Here is a 16,497-nt window from a genome sequence, read left to right on the forward strand (position 1 = left end):
TGTAGTTTTGTATGCTTAACGCGGCCCAAACTATTGTGTGCAAGAATCCAGGGGAAGCACAACCTGAAAAGTTCAGATTTTATGTCACAGATGACAACACTAGAAGGTCAAAATTCCCAGCAGATTGTCCAAGTATTCCAAAGTTGCTTAGGCAGAAGAGACATGATGGGTCTTCCTCGAATAATTCAGGTTAGTCCAAAGTGGGAAACCTCCACAGACATACTGTCTGGTGCATTTGTTGAATATTTATGAACAATATATTGGCTAGTTTCCCCCATTATATTCTGATCAGGTTCACTTATCTCGTTATATTATTGTACTTGGTTACGATCCTCAGTCCTCTGCCTAGTTCCCCTGGGCATAAATTGTCGCTTTGTTCTTTATGGGCCTGACCACCAAATAAGCACTCAGTCTATAATGCACTTCCACCTCCAATATCCTGAACTAATTAAGTATAGTTTGGCCACTAGGACATTTACTTAAAATGTGAATTAGACGTTAGGGAAATTTGCACAACCTAGCATCAGGATTCCCTAAAATCTAATGACCACTGTATGATGTGGAGGTTCCTTAAGCAAGTCCTGAAGAGAAATTCTCATCAATTTGTGTAAAAGGACAACATTTGCAGTTGGTGAATCTGCCTGGAGAATTTGAATTTGCCTGAGGAATTTGCATGGTGACTGGGGGTTTCAGAAATATATGCTTCCAGCTAATCCTTTTTGGCTGAATACTTTGTTTAATGATCTAAGAATATTATAATCAAAGACTATTACAACTTGTAATAGGCTTTGATTATATAGGGTTGTTTATTTGTACAAAGTATACCAGTCACTAAACTACTAAAACCGTTTACTTAAATTGCAAATTGCACATGAACAAATAATGTCCATGAAGAATCTGTTGCAGATATATTAATTAGCCAGTTGCATATGGTGACTGGGGCCCAGTAAACCTTTGGGATAGCACAGAGGTCCTACAGCCAGTTTTACATCAATTATTCTCAAGCGGTGGTCATAGACTGCAAGAATTCTCATTCCATTTTATCTCCAAGCATGAAGCTAGTGTTGAAACTCAGATGACAGACCAATCTACCAAAAGAAGCGGAATAGTCTGAACCACAAATCAAATAAATAATTGTTATCAGGGAGATAAAACCAAATAGCTGTATATTGGAAATAAAATCAGAACATAAAACTGACATCTTGCCATTGATGGAAAACTGCAACAATTTTGTATGCAAAGAGAAAAATAATGGCTTACGAAATTGCATTTGAAGCATACAGGAAAATGCTGTGAGAAGCACTGACAAGCAGCACAGGTCTGGTAAAGGAAAAGGAAGCTTGGTAAATTGAATAAGTATCACACTGAACAGATAAAAGACATCAGTTGGCTATGTGTTAATTGATTCTCCAGTGATGTTTGACAAGGTAGTAAGAAATGTAGGTTAAAATTTTCACCCAAAGAGTTGTGAATTTGTGGAATTCCCTGCCACAGAGGGCAGTGGAGGCCCAATCACTGGATGGATTTAAGAGAGAGTTAGATAGAGCTTTAGGGGCTGGTGGAATCAAGGGATATGGGGAGAAGGCAGGCATGGGTTATTGATTGAGGACGATCAGCCATGATCACAATGAATGGCGGTGCTGGCTCGAAGGGCCGAATGGCCTCCTCCTGCACCCATTTTCTATGTTTCTAAAATAAATCTGGTTTCGTGGAGAGGAAAAATATTGTATGAGTGTGAATCAAAGGAAGGGTAACTGACTGTTGCTCCAACTAGCAAAAATGTGTACATGTTGTAACTGCTGGGTCAAAGCTGAACTCAATGAAATAGAAAAGGGAGAGTGAAAGAGATAGCCCAACATAATGGATCTCCATGTCACTTTTTGTACTATGATCAATTTATGGTTCCCAGACACATTCAGCAGCTTCCTAATTGCCTAAATTTACGATCAATATTATTACTACATCAATTTTTCAGCCTCATTGGGAAAAAAAGTACATTTACAACAACTATTAAGCAGAAAATGGTACCTTCAATCCGGCACCGTGCAGGATTAAATGAACAGCGGTACATTGTCCAAAAAAGGTGCAAAGTGTTGGGGAAAGATCCCGACTTGAAAATTCACCTATCTCTATTCTCCATGTGCTTTTTGTTGTTGTTTATGATGAGTTTTACATAGTAGTGCATTTACATATCTGCTCTGCTGCTGCAAGTAAGAATTTCATTGTTCCGTTTCGGGATATATGACAGTAAAACACTCTTGACTTGAATTTTGACCTCCCATCTACCGCCTTGGAGAATCGAACCATCTTTCATCGGACATTACTGGACTTTACCCTGTACTGAAAGTTATATCCTTTATCCTGCATCTGTACACTGGACAGCTTGATTGTGAATCATGTAGTCTTTGCGCTGACTGGATAGCATGTAAGAACAAAAAAGCTCTTCACTGTACCTCAATACACGTGACAATAATGAACTAAACTAAACTAAACAGAGATGCTGCCTGAAGGGTTCAGTTGCTCCAGCACTTTGTGTCATATTTTGTAAGCCAGCATCTGCAGTTCCTTGTGTCTCAAGCTGTACATTGGCATTGTGCAGGATAAAATGAACACAATTCAAGGGATCAGTAATTTCACTCAATTTGACCCCAGCTACTGAGATTGAAGTAGCAATGTTACAAAATTTTGAGATTTAAAAAATCAAGTCTGCAATTTATCCCATCAGATAAAGCATAAAAATAAGTTTAATTTGACACCTAATTCACTTTCATATCTCAAGTATTTAAAAAGTTATGGCCATTTTCATACTCGGAAATTAGCATCTTGTTCCCTATTGATTTTCTATGGACATAACAAAAAAGCTATGATCGTGTGCAGTCAAAAGCCCATAATCTTCTTAAAAATTAAGAGAACTGAATGAAATTTTCAGTTATCGTAGATTGAACCATTCTGAAACAAATATAAAATAATCTTACTTGGATGACCTGAAATTAAAGCATATAATTAGTTAGTTACCCAAGTGTAGCTAATTTCAAACTTCAATTACTAGATCTAAACATCTATCCATTTCTTAATAAATGATTAACATTTTTAAATAGCCTAAATGTCCAAATAATATTCATAAATAATTCACAATAAAACATGATTTTAAAATCTCATTTACATTAATTTATAGGCCAAATGGAAGGAATTTAGTGTTTAATTGCTGTAAATTAAAGTCCATCTTAAATCAGCTTTCTAGTGGGATCCTGTGAACGCGCTGGTTTAGAACGTTCACATTGCGCTAGATTTGTGCCCCAAATGCCCAGAAAAATACTGCGGGATATAATGGGCCCAAAATGAGCTACTCGCAATATTAAACTTTGTATAAAGGGATCTTAAGAAGCCCTTTTTAATGTAAAAATAAGCAGCCTACCTTCAGTTATTTGCTCTATGCGACCCTGACAGCTGCCGGTGGTTGCGGGTTTAGAGATTGATTTTTAAACTACTATAACTATTATACGAGGCCTTTAAAACTAATAATAGCTTTTGCGACGGGGTCTTCCAGCGATTTTTCGTTAATAATTAACTAGGCTGAACATCTTCAATTTGAACAGCCTAGAGAAAATCGCGTTTTAAACCCGCCCCCCTCTAAACGGCGCCAAAATCGCGCACACCCGCAGCGACAGATTTTCAGCGACGCTTCAGGTAGGCTTTGCAACATACCTAATTGAAGTGCTCCATTATTACGTGTTTTTGTCTCTCATCCATTGTTATTCATTACATTCTATTTATGTCTCCTCTGGCCAGGTCTACAGCAACCTGCGACATGGTCGGGGTGGCACAGTTTGCGAGCAGTAGAGTTACTGCCTTATAGCACCAGAGACTCGGGTTCGATCCTGACTATGGGTGCTGAATGTACAGAGCTTGTACGTTCTCCCCGTGACCTGCGTGGGTTTTCTCCGGGTACTCCGGTTTCCTCCCACACTCCAAAGACGTACAGGTTTGTAGGATAATTGGCATTGGTGAAAATCGTAAATTGTTCCTAGTGTGTGTAGGATAGTGTTTGGTTTGTAGATACTAATGTAGATTTGTGTTGTAGTGTGAGTGTGCTGGCCAGTGCAGACTTGGTGGGCCGAAGGGCCTGCTTCCACTCTGTATCTCTAAACTAAACTAAACAAACACATATTCACCACTGTACCTCAGCAAGCACCACCACCACTTGTGTCATTTTGTGTCTCAGAGTCTCCCTCATTTCACAGCAATTCTCTTTGTTCTCTCCACCCCAAATGTGTAGTTACAACAACGCATTATTGATTTCCACCTGAAATGTTAGTTGTCAATGCTACAAACAAAAAAAAACATGCTGGGAATATTCAGCGGGTCAGCAGCAAACATGAAATATTAATTTTGTTTATCTCTCCACAAATACAGCCTGTTGCATTTTCTGGATTTTAAAAATTATTATTTCAGATATTTGGCATCTGCAGGTTGCTTTCCGCTTTTTTTACTCAAATAATTCAGAGTTCAATAATAAAACAAACATGTTGGCCTGCTGCCAACCCCTTGCTGTCATATGCCATGCTTGCATCCAAGGTCAGACCTCATCCCATCCATGCAATCAGAAACCTTCTAGCTTTTGTCTTGTGATTCAAACTGTTGCCACACTCACGAATGATAGGCTAATATGTACTAATCTCAGAGTGGTTTAGGATTCATGTAAACAAAAAAAGACAGGGCGGCACAGTGGCCAAGTGATAGCGCTGTTGTCGTATAGTGCCAGAGACCTGGGTTCAATCCTGACTATCGGTGCGGTCTGTATGGAATTTGTATGTTCTTCCTGTAATCGAATTGGGTTTTCTCCAGGTGCTCCAGTAAAATTGTAAATTGTCCCTAGTGAGTAGAATAGTGCTAATGTACGGGGTGATCTTTGGTCGGAGTGGGCCGAAGGGCCTGTTTCCGCGTTGTATCTCTAAAGTCTAAAATCACAGAATATTAGAAATCTTCAATAGGGGGCCACAAAATGTCATTGACAATGTCTGAGAAATGAAAACTGCATTAAATGTTCAGATTGGTGACCTTTCGGTAGAACAATCCTGCAGGTTTGCTGAGCAATTCCCATCATTTTCTGTTTGTTATTTCAGATTTCAGCATCTGCAGCATTTTATTTTCAGAAAAAGAGTGGGCATGTTTGCTTAAATCCAGGTTGCTGCTTCCTCTGCCACAGCTAGATCAATTAAATGAACAACTCATCAAGCCATCAAAATGTGATGTTCATGGTTTACAGTAATTTCTTGCATCAGTGGGAAATTAAAAGAATATTAGTCAGGGGCAAGGAGGAGCTAATTGAGAGTAGGTATTATTGAGTAAGTCCACATCTGACATGTGGGAGTCACTTAAAGACCAGCAGATCAGAGTTCAGGATCAGCATTTTCCAGTAAGGAGGGGGGACATGGTTGACAACGTTAGTTAACCTTGGATGACAAGAGAAGATGACAATTTGGTCAAAAATGAAAGGAAACATATGTATGGTTTAGGAAGGTGAAATTAGGCAGGGCCTTTGAGGAATATGAAGAAAGTAGGAAATAACTCAAGCAGTAAATTAGGTGGGCCAAATGGGGGGCCACAAAATGCCGTTGCGTTAGGCTAAGAAGAATCCTATGACTTTTTATACTTTTTTTAAAATTAGAGGTTAATTATGGAGAGGGTAGGAGGGAATTTAGTCTTGGAGCCACAGGATGCAGTGAAGTACAAACCAAGTACTTTGCATCAGTATTCACCTCGGAGAAGGACATGGGGGGCAGTGAGATAAGTGTGTGGTCTCTAAGGACCCTTATCAGCATTGATGTGACAGAGGAATTTTTCAGTCCAAGACCATAGCCCCCTAAAAGTAGTAACACAAGTGGATAGAGTGGTAAAGAAGGCTAATGGCATACTTCTTATGCAGGGGTGTTTTCAGTTCAGGAAGGAAGAGGTGTCGGGTTTCTTGAAGATCATTAAAGCGGATAAATTCCTGGGGCCTGATGGGATCTATCACAGATTACTGAGAGTGGAAAGAAAGGAGATTGCAGGGACCTTAATGAAGATCTTTGTATTCACTCTAGCCACAGACAAGGTCCCAAAGGACTGGAGAGTAGCCAATGTTGTTTTTTTGTTTAAGAAATGAAATAGAAATAACCCAGGGAATTAAAGGCAGTGAGTCTCGCATTATATATGTATTTTTAGAGATAGAGTGTGGAAACAGGCCTTTTGGCCCACTGAACACACTCGTTCTATGTTATCCCATTTTTGCATCCACTCTCGGCAATTTGCAGAGGCCGACTAACCTACATACCCACTCATGTTTGGGATATGGGAGGAAACTGGATCAACTGGAGGAAACCCATGTGGTCACACGGAGAATGTGCAAGCTCCACAGTACCAGAGGTCAGGATCAAATTTGGGTCTCTGGAGCTGTTTGGTATCAACTCTACCATCTGCACCATTGTGCCACCCACCTTAGTGGTAGCGAAGCTATTGGAGAGGTCTCTTAGGGATAGGATTTACTCGCATTTGGAAGAAAATAAGTAGGACTGTTAGTAAGACCGTTAGTAAGACCGAAACAGTGATTGATGGGGGTAGGTCAGAGATTTTGTCTACATGGACTTTAGTAAGACATTTGGCAACGTCATGATAGACTGATCCACATTAATTTGTCTGGGATCTTTGGTGGCTTGGAAATTTGGATTCAAAGCTAGCTCACCCATAGAATGTTGGAAGGGCATTATTGTGGCTGGAGTGAAACACTAGTGCTGTTTTACAAGGATCTGTGCTGGGACCTATGTTGTTTATGGCATATGTAAATAACAGATGAAAATGTAAATGGGTTGTTAGTAAGTTTACAGATAGCACAGAAATTGATGGAGTTGTGCACAGTGAAAAAAACTATTAACGGACACAACAAGATATACATCAGTTAAACAAATTCCTTCTAATGGGTGGAGAAGTTGCAAAAGGAGTTTAATTCCAGAAAGTATGAGGTATTACTTTATAGGTAGTAAAATATGAGTGGAAAATATATTTAATGATAGGACCCTTAACAGCATTAATGTGACAGAGGAATCTTGGAGTCCAAGTCCATTGGCCCGTAAAAATAGTAACACAAGTGGATAGACTGGTAAAGAAGGCTAATGGTATGCTTGCCTTGGCATTAAGTGTAAGAGTCAGGAAGTCATGGCACAGCTTGATAAGACTTTGGTTAGGCTACATCTGGAGTATTGCGTGCAGTTCTGGTTACTCCATTACAGGAAGAATGTGGAGGCTTTGGAGAGGGTACAGAAGAGGTTTACTGGGATGCTGTCTGGATTAGAGGATATAAGCTATAGTATGTTGGATACATTTGGATTGTTTTCTCTGGAGTGTCAGAGGCAGAGGGGAGACCTGGTTGAAGTATTTAAAATTAGGAGAGGCACAGATAGAGAAGATAGTCAGAATCTTTACCCCAGAGTGGAAATCTAAATTCTACTGCGCATAGCTTTAAAGTCAGAGGGGGTAGTTTAAAGAAGATGTGTGGGGCGGGTTTTTTTGCGCAGGGAGTGGTGGGTGCCTGGATGCACTGCCAGGGATGATGAAGGAAGCAGATATGATTGTGATGTTGCAGCAGCTTTTAGATAGGCTAATGTTTCAATGGTTCTTTTATTGTCACCTGTACACAGATATGCAAGAGATGGAGGGGATATGGATCACATGCAGGTAGAAGGGATTAGTTTAATTTGCATTATTTTCGACACAGACATCATGGGCAAAAAGGGCCTGTTCTGCTTCTGTACTGTTCAATGTTCTTAATGATGCCATCATTTCTCCCAAAGGCAATGTGTGGAGCCTTTGAGCTAATACCTCCACTTAGGTCATCAGCAAGAAGACAGAATTCAGAATCAGTTGCCTAAGCATTGATTAGGGCAGCACAGTGGTGCAGTGGTAAAGTTACTGCCTCCAGCTGCAGAGACCTGTGTTCAATCCTGACCTCGGGTGCTGTCTTTATGCAGTTTGTAAGTTCTCCCTGTCGTCATGCGGATTTTCTCGGTGTAATCTGAGGCCTGTAGGATAAAATTGTTAAATTGTCCCTAGTGTGCAGAATAGTGCTAGTGTACTGGTCGGCATGGAATCGGTGTGCCGAAGGGCTTGTTTCTCTAAAGTATAAAGACTAAAGGATAACAAATCAGGACTGCAATCCAGTTAAATATCCTAACAGCCAAAGAAGTGATGATCCTAATGAGCAAGTCACAGTATAATATCTATATGAAGTTATATGAAAATAAGGTCTAAGAGCAACACTTCCCTATTTTTTCCTCAGCATGACCCCATGCAAATACTGAAATATATTTTGCGATCGTAAAATGCAGGCAATGTGTAATAAATTTGTAGTCTGATTTTACAATTTGGGAGTCAGTTTTGGGCTTGGTGGTTGAGGTATTGGCAGGCATCGAGAGTTTTGGGGCTGTTCTTTTGCACCTTTTCTCCTCTACTCCTGCCCTTCCCTGTTCCTATCTTTTACCTCTCTCCCCTCTTCCTCTCTCTCTCCCCTCAAATCTTTCCCTCACATCTTCCAAATGTGGGGGAGCCCATACAACTTGATAGTCATGGTTCAAGCAACCTCTGTGTTGTCTTTGTAGATCTAAATTGGTTTGCACCACTGCCTCATATCCCTATTGCCTCACATCCCTATTGCTATCATTTCTCTCTCTTCCATCTCCTCTCTCTCTCTCTCCATCCTTCTCCCACCCACTCCCTCTCCCTTCCTCTCCCTCTGTCTCGGCTTTGCGGTCAATCCTTCTGGTTTTCCTGTTGCTCGGTAACTTGTATTGATTCATGGTGAATCATGAATGCAAGAAAATCATCGTCAGGCAATGATCTTTGACAAGCTTTAAATGAACAAGACTGGAATCATGACAGCAGCTGACAATGGCCAACATGGTACCATACTCACTGCTTGAAGACCACAACTGTAAGCAGTTCCTAAGTCAACGGCAACATCTAATTTCACCACCGTGAACCGATACTATCTCACCCTCTCGACAATTTCAGCTTCCACATCCAACCCTTTTCTCATGAAAACAGACCTAGGCCAGAACTATATGCACCATGCCGACCGTTGGTGGCAATGGACTCAGCAGGTGTCTCTCAGATAATCACTGTTTACCCAAATCAGTGCCTGAAATTCCAACAAGGTAAACACTGTGGGTATTATGATGACATAATATTCCAGTCATAGAGCATGGAAACAGGCCCTTCAGCCCAACTTGCCCATGTCAACCAAGATGCCTCATTTACATTAGTTGCACCTGCCCACATTTGGCCCATATCCCTATAACATTTCCTGTCCATGTACCTGACCAAATGTCTTTTCCACATGTGAATGCTTCTCCCCCAAGATATGCCATTTGTTTGACCCAGAGACTCCATGTTGTTCAAGGCCCAACTACACCACTGTGACCTTCCAAACAACTATCATCTCCCAGACGACTATCATCTTCCAAATGTGGGGGAGCCCATAAAACCTGATAGTCATGGTTCACACAACCTCGGTGTTACCTTTGTAGATCTAAATTGGTTTACACCACTGCCTGATGATATTGGTAACAATGGCCCCTTCTGGCCATTAAAGTTAGACCACCCACTGCTCCAGTTTCCACAAAACAACCTTTCAGCCAATATATCCAGTATTTTGATATTTTCACCTCTTCTGCAAAGTTGATTTGCTTAAATATGGAGCATACAAGCTTAGCCCAAGCAATTGTTGTTCCTAACAGGTGGCCTTGCAAACAGAACTAACATCTTGTTGACTGTTCTAGATGACATCAATTTGCAGCATCAAAAAGATTGAGTTCTATTGATTTTCCTTTGCTGTGCGGGGTTTATTTTTTCACATTCATTTGAGGCAGCATTTATTTTTGGAATGTATGACCTTCACTGCAGTGCTCATGTGACATTCACAGGAGTGGCCATGCAAAGCACCATAGGCAGCTCCTGTTTATGTGGAAACAAAAAGTGTTGACATTGTTTGGCATACGGTGATGTTAACTAGCACTTTTGACCTGTAAACAGTGGGGATTATGTTCTGAATGCAGGACACGGGTGCCTGTACCTGTAGACATGAAAATGTTAAATGTTAAAAGTATACTGCAAATGAACCATTAAAATTTGTATTCGATTCTGAATATTTGGAGAATGAGGAAATGGGCAACTGTCCTAACCTACCCTGAGGTTGAAATTTTACTCTTCATTACAAATACTAAATGCATTAATATGCTTACCTGATATTCATCTTCCGGTTTTGCAACCGAGACAGTAATCCATTTATTTTAAATAGAAAGCAAAAAAAACTGCAAGGGTTATTTGAAAGCACTTATATACTAATATTACACAGTTTCATTTCACTGTCTATATGTCTTCATTTTTGTGCAGTTAATGAACAATTTATATATTTTGTTTCAGTTTACAGGAGCGTCTGAAGCTGAGGCATTACTTCTGGTGGATAGAATAGTCATGTCACTATGGAACTCAACATTTGCTGACCAATATTCGGTCAGGTACAGCACACCAAGAAGTCAGTTAAACATTCTCTAATTTGAGAGAGGAAGGAGTAGAGACTTCCTTTATTTTCTTTTTTATAAACCATATAAATAATAAGCACAAATATAAAGAATGTAGCTAGAATTTGCACACAAAATAAACAACTGTATGAAATCCTCCCAGATAACCTCTGAAAAGTTCATCTTAATGGACCGCCATGATATTTCAATAATCAATACCCTTGCTTCCTCTCTGTGCAAGCCTGGTAACTTAATCCCTCTTATCATTAAATCATGCCCATTTTGGCTCGTATGCTTTCACTCATAAAAACCGCACTTTTCCAGTGTTCATTTTGCTTCGGCCTCTTAAGATGCCAGAGTACATCTTTAGCTTACTGTTGTTTCAGACTGTTTCACCTGTGTGACCTTTAAATATGCAAATGTTTCTCGTTTAAAATTGTTCCTGTTTATACTAGGTGCCAGGCTTAATATTATATCCAACCATACGATTATCGTATCATACCACATATTTAATCTTAATTTTATGAAGGGATTGTCTTTATGGAAAAATGTTTGACAAAGCATTTTCTGGTTCAAGGTGGGGGAAAAGCTAAAACACCGATGCAACATTTCTATCACAATGCTATTATATACACACACACACACACACACACACACACACACACACACACACACACACACACACACACACACACACACACACACACACACACACACACACACACACACACACACACACACACACACACACACACACACACACACACACACACACACACACACATTTCAATGATAATCATGACATTGTTTATATCATGTGCTTTAACCAAACAAAAGAAGGTCTGGCAAATATTGCATCGTGACAATCACGCCCCTTCAATAAAGACTAAACTCAAACAAAGACCACACTAAAAAATGTTACCATGGTGATGGTTTTGTTATGAATATTTCTGATAATGAGTTTGTCTGTAACATGCCGATGCTGGTGATTAAGGGGGTTCAGGCAATTGTGAACATTTTCTTGCAAGGAAACAGGGAACATCATTTTACATGTACATATCACAATTACATTTAACCTGTGAGTTGTGCTGAGGATATTATGCTTGCGTAATGGGACAGGCAGCATCTCTGGAGAAAAGGATTAGGTGACATTACAGGTCGAGACCCTTCTTCAGACTAGACCCAAAATGTTACCTAATCCTTTTCTCCAGAGATGCTGCCTGTCCCGCTGAGTTACTCCAGCATTTTGTGTCTATCTTCGGTTTAAACCAGCATCTGCAGTTCCGTCCTATGCTTGTATTAATATCAGTCAAAGGCATCATAACATTTCAGCTTTTCCAGGGCATGACAGCCATCATAGAACATGTATATTATTTAACCCTCACTAGATTGGACCTTTCCTGGTTGTCTAATAATTCCAATGTTCTCTCGACTAGAATCTTGTTTCCATTTGCCTTCACCGTTCCCATGTCAGAAGTTCTCCTAATCAGCTGCCATCACTTTTGTGGACATCAGTGTGATAGAAGTTCAAGTACCCTTTTGGTAATTTGACTGCTGTGAGCAGGAGAAACACTAGCAGCACCAACTAGCATTGACGTAGTACCTTTAACATGCTAAAACTGCCCAAATTAATATGTAGACATGTATTCTCTAAAACAAAGTGACACGGAGACACAGAATTCAATGATTCAATGGTTCTTTTATTGTTATGTGTATGAAGGTGCAATGAAATACCATTATTTTTCATATGGATCAGAGATTATTGCCATACATAAAGACAATTCCCGATTAAGTACCCCATGCATAGGCACAGCACACTGAGTCCATATGTAATAGTTACCAGATTCTGCTGGCTTTAAGGCCAGTGAGCCGTCCTTCTCTTCTCTCTGGGCCTTCAGCTGTTGTGCCCCAGAGGTGCCTCCCACAGGCGACCTTGAAAGCACGGAAGGCTAGACCCCCCCCCCCTCGGTTCTCCTACCGGCCCTTTGTCCAGCGTCCATTGGTGTCGCCGACTCTCTCCTCCTTCCGGTTCCCAGTCTTCGGCAAAGAGCGGGAGACAAGCCTGGGATCCACTCTGTGTCGGCTCCCACGGCTCCGCGGCCGGCTGCCTGTCAGGGTTTGGCAACTGCCTACACGGCCCTCCACGTGGCCCTGTGTTCATCATCGCTGGCTCTTCAGGTCGTCAGGGGTGAACAGGGCCGGGTTCGGTACTGGCCTCCGTCGACAGGTCGCGGCTCATGAGTCTAATGGCATCTGGATATGAAGAACATATCAGATAAGTGGCAAAGAATCGGAGACCTTTTGTGAGGAAATTCCAACCAGAACAGAGCCCAGTAACCTGAAGATATCATCTTGGTGGCGTGATGGTGGTGCGTAACGTCCTGTTGAGGCCAGAACTGAAAGGGCACAGACGACAGGGGATTAAACGGGTGGGAGCAGGAGAAGGATGTGGAGGAGGTGGCCAGGGAGGGATCTGGAAGCAAGGGTGAGACCATTTAAATAAGCAATTGGCAGTGATGAGTTTAACAGTTGATAGTGGTGAGCATGACTAGCAGAGCACTGGAGCAATTAAATCAAACAATGACTAAAGGGCCTGTCCCACTTGGCTGTCTTTCGCGCGCCATTTACGCCACCTGCTAGCATGTGGGTAGCGACCTTGTAGCACGTGGTTAGCGCGGGGACGGGCGCATGGAGTGGCGTGGAGGAATGTGGATTTCATCCTGAAATCTTCCCGCACCACCGGCCTGTCGCGTAACTGATGGCCAAAGTGGGACAGTCCCAAGACCCTGGCGCGACGCAACGTCTCACCTTCAACAGCAGCAGAAGCAGGCAAACGATCGTCAAACGTCACGGCCGTTGCGGACCCAAATCCGCCCCCACTCCTACTCCCAGTGCGGGGCCAAGACGATTGAAGACAGACACAAAATGCAGGAGTAACTCAGCAGGACCGGCAGCATCTCTGGAGAGAAGAAATGGGTGACGTTTCGGGTCAAGACCCTTCTTTCAGACTGAGGAAGAGTCTCGACCCGAAACATCATCCATTCCTTCTCTCCAGAGATGCTGCCGGTCCCGCAGAATTACTCCTGCATTTTGTGTCCATCTTCAAATGATGTCACGCGCTCCAGACGGCTGTGCGGGCGCATGATGACGCGCGTGCTCTCGCGGGACTGTCGCACGACCGTCATTACCGGCCTGTCGCGTTAGTGATGGCCCAAGTGGAACAGGCCCTTAAGGAACAGAGGAAGGTTTCTGCAACAGATGTGCCTAGGAAGGGATTATGGAGGTGAAAGAAGGCAGTCTAGATGATAATGGAAGTGAGCTCCTAAGCATAACTCGAGGTGAAGTAAGATACCATCTTTGTGTGCAGTTTGATTCCCTCTCAGTTAGTGGCCAGTGAGGCAGATGGAATTTGTAACGTGGACCTTTGCTTCCCTTGACAGTTATAGTGTCAGCAGAAGGTCACATCAACACATATCTCACAATTGTCCACAAAAGTCACAGCAACAGATCGGAAAAACTAACCTTCCTATATTGGACAGATTTGGTGGCATGGACCGAAGATGATGACTTCAGATAGATGAGATTTTTTTCCCATTCATTAGTGAATGTCATAAAAAGAAGACTGGCAATGTGGAACCAAAGAAGAGTAAAGAGAAATGCTGGTGAATAAAGAGGAAAGAAGATTGGATTTTATTGGTTCCATCACAATGAGGAAAGTGGGGAATTCACTGTGGTGGATGTTTATGTTAACTTTTATGTAGTTGTGTGTCTTGTTGCTTTTTTTTAGTATGACTGTATGATTGTATGACAAATCCGTTTTCACTGGACCTTAATTGGTACACGTGACAATAAAACACCTTTGAACCTTTTTGAACCTTTGAAGTACTGGTGGCCATTATTGTCATGCACTGGAAGATGCCAAGAATATACCCTTCAAGAACAGCAGAAGTAATACCCAAAAGTGGGAAGAGAAGTCACTGCCAAGACTTCATATTAAAATTAAAACCAGGCCAGTGAAGTCCCACCAAGCTGGACGATGGAAGTGGAGGATTCTGTAGTCAAATCTGTCAAAGACTGCAGATGAATAAAAAATAATAAAAATGGTTCTTTACGAATTCACAGCTATTCTAGGGGCCAATTGTGACTTTGATTCTGGATCAGCAGTAAAAATATTCAGGGAACGATGAGCATGGGAAGACTTTCAAATGTCATGCGAGAAGTTATAGTTTGCAACAAAAGTAGGTCACTATGGAGTTGTGATCTGAAAAGTAGGGTCTCGGTATCTGGGACAGAGAATCATTAACACTGTCAGCTGACACAGGGGCCAGGAAAAGATGTCAGTGGCAGTTAGTGGGAATAGCCCAAGGGACTAAGAGCTGAGTTTCATTGAAATGAAAGAAAGAAGTTAGAGATGGGAAGAGGGGTACATTAAGGGAAAATTCCCCTGGTGCGTTAGGGTAACAACAGAAGCAGTTGAACAGACAGAGTCAGTGTCTATGACAAACTAGTTCATGTGTTCTACCGTTCTGTTATGGGAGATGGAGGTTGTAAGGAAGAATATTTAAAAGTTAGTGAAGAGAAATGTTTTTTGCAGAGGAGAGCAGGATCTGATAGAAATTTACCTCAAGAAACCCCCTCATGGACCACCTCAGAATGTTTTCAGCAGGCTGTTTCTGTGGAACAGCAATGCTTAGTGCTGGTGCATTTCATTATTGTCCGGAAATAAACCAAACAATTTTGAGGAAATGAATCAATGGGTATCATGCACCAGGTAGGAAAACAGATTCCATTGTCACAGATGCTCATGTTGATTTTGTCCATAATCAGAAAATATACAAAAATCACAGTTATGTAATGGATATGGAAAGTACACAAAACTGATGAGGAAAAACAATTCGTAAAATTGGAGAGACAAAACCAGTTCTGCCATTTGTAGGAGTGCAAACATGTACGTCGGATTTCTGAATTTAATAATGAAATGGGAGCTTGTTCAAAGGTTGGGGTGTTCATAAGTTAGGTGTTCTAAACCCAGGGGTGGCCTTTTACATAGAAAATCAGCTTTCCAGTTATAATATATAATTAAATATAATGATATTATAATACATCCTGTATTTTTATTGTATTATTTCTATGGCCTTTGGTTATTTCTATGTTGCAACAGTAAAATTGTGTCTTTAAAAAAGCTTGTATTATACCACCCATCTGTATCAGTGAAATCAGAAATTATTTTTTTAATACCTGTTCTTCTGCATTGCATTGCATATTTCATAACAGTTTAATTCATATATAGTGGAGAAAGGATCCCTGATCATTATCATCACTGTACCGATTCTGCCACTTCTTTAATTTTGTGTAATTTGACTATCTTGGTGATCACAGTGTTTCTAATTCACAGCCTTTTCATTCCTGTATATCTTGTAATAATTCCATGAACCAAAGCAAGCAATAAGTGAGACTAGTTACTTTCTAATTCTTATATTTCAGTGGTAGGGGAAAAGTACCAGAATTAATTGTTTACTGTCTAAACCGTGCACACTGCAGGAAAAATATGACCTTGCCTTGTATTGTCTGACACATTTGGCAGGAATACCATTCATTCATCAGCAAACCTTATAAAAAAATGTTGTGTGCCTTCTGTAAATAATTAATTGCTGTGGTTTATCAGATTGTGTTTGAAAGAGACACTTGAGGCCCTTGCAGCAAATGCTTTGCATCAGGATGCGGACACATGACAAATTGTGAAATACACCATCTCTCTGATCTGCAGCTTCTCGCTTACCCGATCCAAGGCCTTGTCCTATATCCAAAAATAACTTTGCCTTCTGTAAGTACGTTGCACGCAGCCAGAGGGAGCACTACGTGCCCAGTTTTAATTTTATGTATTGACAGAGATGTATGACTCTGACTCAGTCAACTCCCCTGAGCATCGAGTACATTTGGGCTGGAA

The 16,497-nt window shown here is 41.2% G+C and overlaps 1 long non-coding RNA gene across 1 annotated transcript; it reads left to right on the forward strand.

The window, feature by feature from the left end:
• Positions 1-90: 90 nt before the first annotated feature.
• Positions 91-11,239, forward strand: LOC116976110. Its single transcript, XR_004412877.1, has 4 exons — positions 91-189; positions 1,976-2,083; positions 3,790-3,982; positions 10,453-11,239. It is a non-coding gene; the product is annotated as an uncharacterized LOC116976110 (long non-coding RNA).
• The last annotated feature ends 5,258 nt before the right edge of the window (positions 11,240-16,497 follow it).

Source organism: Amblyraja radiata, chromosome 1, assembly GCF_010909765.2.
Source record: "Amblyraja radiata isolate CabotCenter1 chromosome 1, sAmbRad1.1.pri, whole genome shotgun sequence".
Classification (NCBI taxonomy): Eukaryota; Metazoa; Chordata; class Chondrichthyes; order Rajiformes; family Rajidae; genus Amblyraja; species Amblyraja radiata.